Here is a 2297-nt window from a genome sequence, read left to right on the forward strand (position 1 = left end):
TTTGCAAAAACATTTTGAGAGGATGGAGGTGTTGGATTATGTGTTGATATGTGCATATTTAGCTATGTATTTAGTATAGATTTTCATTATTTGTTAGCTAATTATTTACATATTATGGACAAAAGGTACTTAATAGTGTTCAAATTGTATTTTCAATCCAAAAGATATGCTCGGAAGCAAAAGGAAGCAGGAGAAGCAGTTGGAAGTTTGGGAGTTGAATCAAAGAAGAAAAATGCCAAAAACAAGAAGGACTCGGCGAGTCAAAGCTTGACTCGACGAGTTGGATCGAAGATTCGAGAAGCTCTAGAAGTCCTTGCCGTACAAAGCTTGACTCGAAGTTTGTGACCACATAGTTATATGTCTAGGAATAACGAATGTGAAACTAGAATTAACTAGAAGATAGGTAAGTTAATACGTGAGCTTGTGTGATACACCATCAACAAGAGGTTAATTGAATCACCAATTCAATTAACCATTACAAGTCTTACTTAACCCGAATTAATTAACTAGGGAACTTATTAATTTAGACAACTGGCCACTGCTTGAATTAATCTGTTTTCTAAGGATTAGCAATAACGAACGTGAACCTAATCATCTCAATCGGTAGCCAATGAAAAGTTAATCCGATATATTTATCATAAAATCAACCATAGGATCAAATGACTCGAACCTAGACAGAAGTCCTTTCTACCATTGAATTTAGTTGCAATTTAGTTGTTAGTTGTTAGTTGCTTAATTAAGTGTTAGTTAAGTTTTAGTTAAGTTTCTAGTCTTGCAAAACTAGAGAAAACCCTTCTATTTTAGTAATTGTTTTAGATAATATTAGTAGTTAGTTTAATTTCCGTTCCCTGAGTTCGATACCCTACTTATTTATCTATACCACAATTGATAGGTCCACTGCCTTTGTGTATTAAATTTACATTTGAAAAGTAGGATTAAAACTAGTTGGTTTCACACACATCAAGTTTTTGGCGCCGTTGCCGGGGAACAGTTCAAAATTTTATTCAAATTTCTAGTATTATCGATCCTTTGTGTAAGATTAATCTTGCACAAAGTTGCTGCTTTAGTAGTCTAGGTATTAGGTTTAGTTTTAATTTTCGCTGATTTGTTAAAATTTTTATTTGATTTTTTTTTCACTTTTAGCCTTGAACTCGCCGAGTGCACTCGAAGCTACTCGACGGGTCCATTGCTGAAACTCAGTTTCCTTTTTATTTTATTTTTGTTCTTTTTACGCGTGTTTTCTGTTTTGTTTATAGTTCGTTTATGACCAGGGGGAGGTACACCTTTGATCCCGCCGCTTGAAGACCCGGAAGCAACCTTGAGGAAAAACAAAGGCAAGAACGTAGGAGAAACCGCAACATCGACGAATTCACCGTTGAAGAATCTAAAAGCTATTTTTAGTAAGAAAAAGAACAAGAAAGCGGGTGGGTCCAGCAGCCAAAAGAGAGAAGGAAGTAACCTTGGAAATCTTGGAGACAATACATTCCACAAAGAAGCCAAATTTGAGTACGATTACGAATCCAATTCCGAAGAAGAAAGCGACTTTGGAGGCGAATTAGCTAACCCCATGGCTAACATCGATGAAGTTCCCATGGGCGAATGGAAGAAGAGGATACGTGACGATATCGGACCGGGACTAGTGCAACCCATCATTCCCGCAACTGCCACCTTTGAACTTAAAGGCCACATACTTGCTCAACTTACGGAGATTCCATTCTACGGGAAGGATCAGGAAGACGCATACAAGCATCTTGACGAAGTCAATGACATAGCCGACTACTTCAATATCCCTAATGTGGCTCGTGACACTGTCTTGCTTCGTATGCTACCTGTCACATTCAAGGGAGCTGCAAAGGATTGGCTGAAATCACTTCCCCCGGGATCCATCACTACATGGGCTAAAATGAAAGAAGACCTCATAGACCAATTTTGCCCTCCTTCAAAAATAGCCAAGTTGAAGAAAGCCATAACTAATTTTGAACAACAAGCTGGAGAGTCACTATATGAGGCGTGGGAAAGGTACAAAGGCTTACTAAGGAATTGCCCACATCACGATCTAAACAGCCAACAAGAAGTCTCCATTTTCTATGATGGAGTAAATGTGACAACTAGGCAACTCCTTGATTCGCAAGGACCACTCACGAAGAAAGCACCCCGGATGATAAAGGCCCTAATTAAAGAATTCTCTAAGCACTCTAGAGAATATCATAACCCAAGGAATGAACTGAGTCGGGGGGCGGTCAACTCAGTTAATGATAGCATGGCAGCAATGATGGCTAAACTAGAGAATTTGGATC

General features: G+C 38.5%; 1 non-coding gene across 1 annotated transcript; it reads right to left on the bottom strand.

The window, feature by feature from the left end:
* Positions 1-1951: 1951 nt before the first annotated feature.
* On the bottom strand, positions 1952-2058 carry LOC145167977 (small nucleolar RNA R71). Its single transcript, XR_013741574.1, has one exon. It is a non-coding gene; the product is annotated as a small nucleolar RNA R71 (small nucleolar RNA).
* Between the last annotated feature and the right edge of the window lie 239 nt (positions 2059-2297).

This window comes from Lactuca virosa, chromosome 3, assembly GCF_052849685.1.
Source record: "Lactuca virosa cultivar CGN04683 chromosome 3, Lactuca_virosa_CGN04683_v6, whole genome shotgun sequence".
Lineage (NCBI taxonomy): Eukaryota > Viridiplantae > Streptophyta > Magnoliopsida > Asterales > Asteraceae > Lactuca > Lactuca virosa.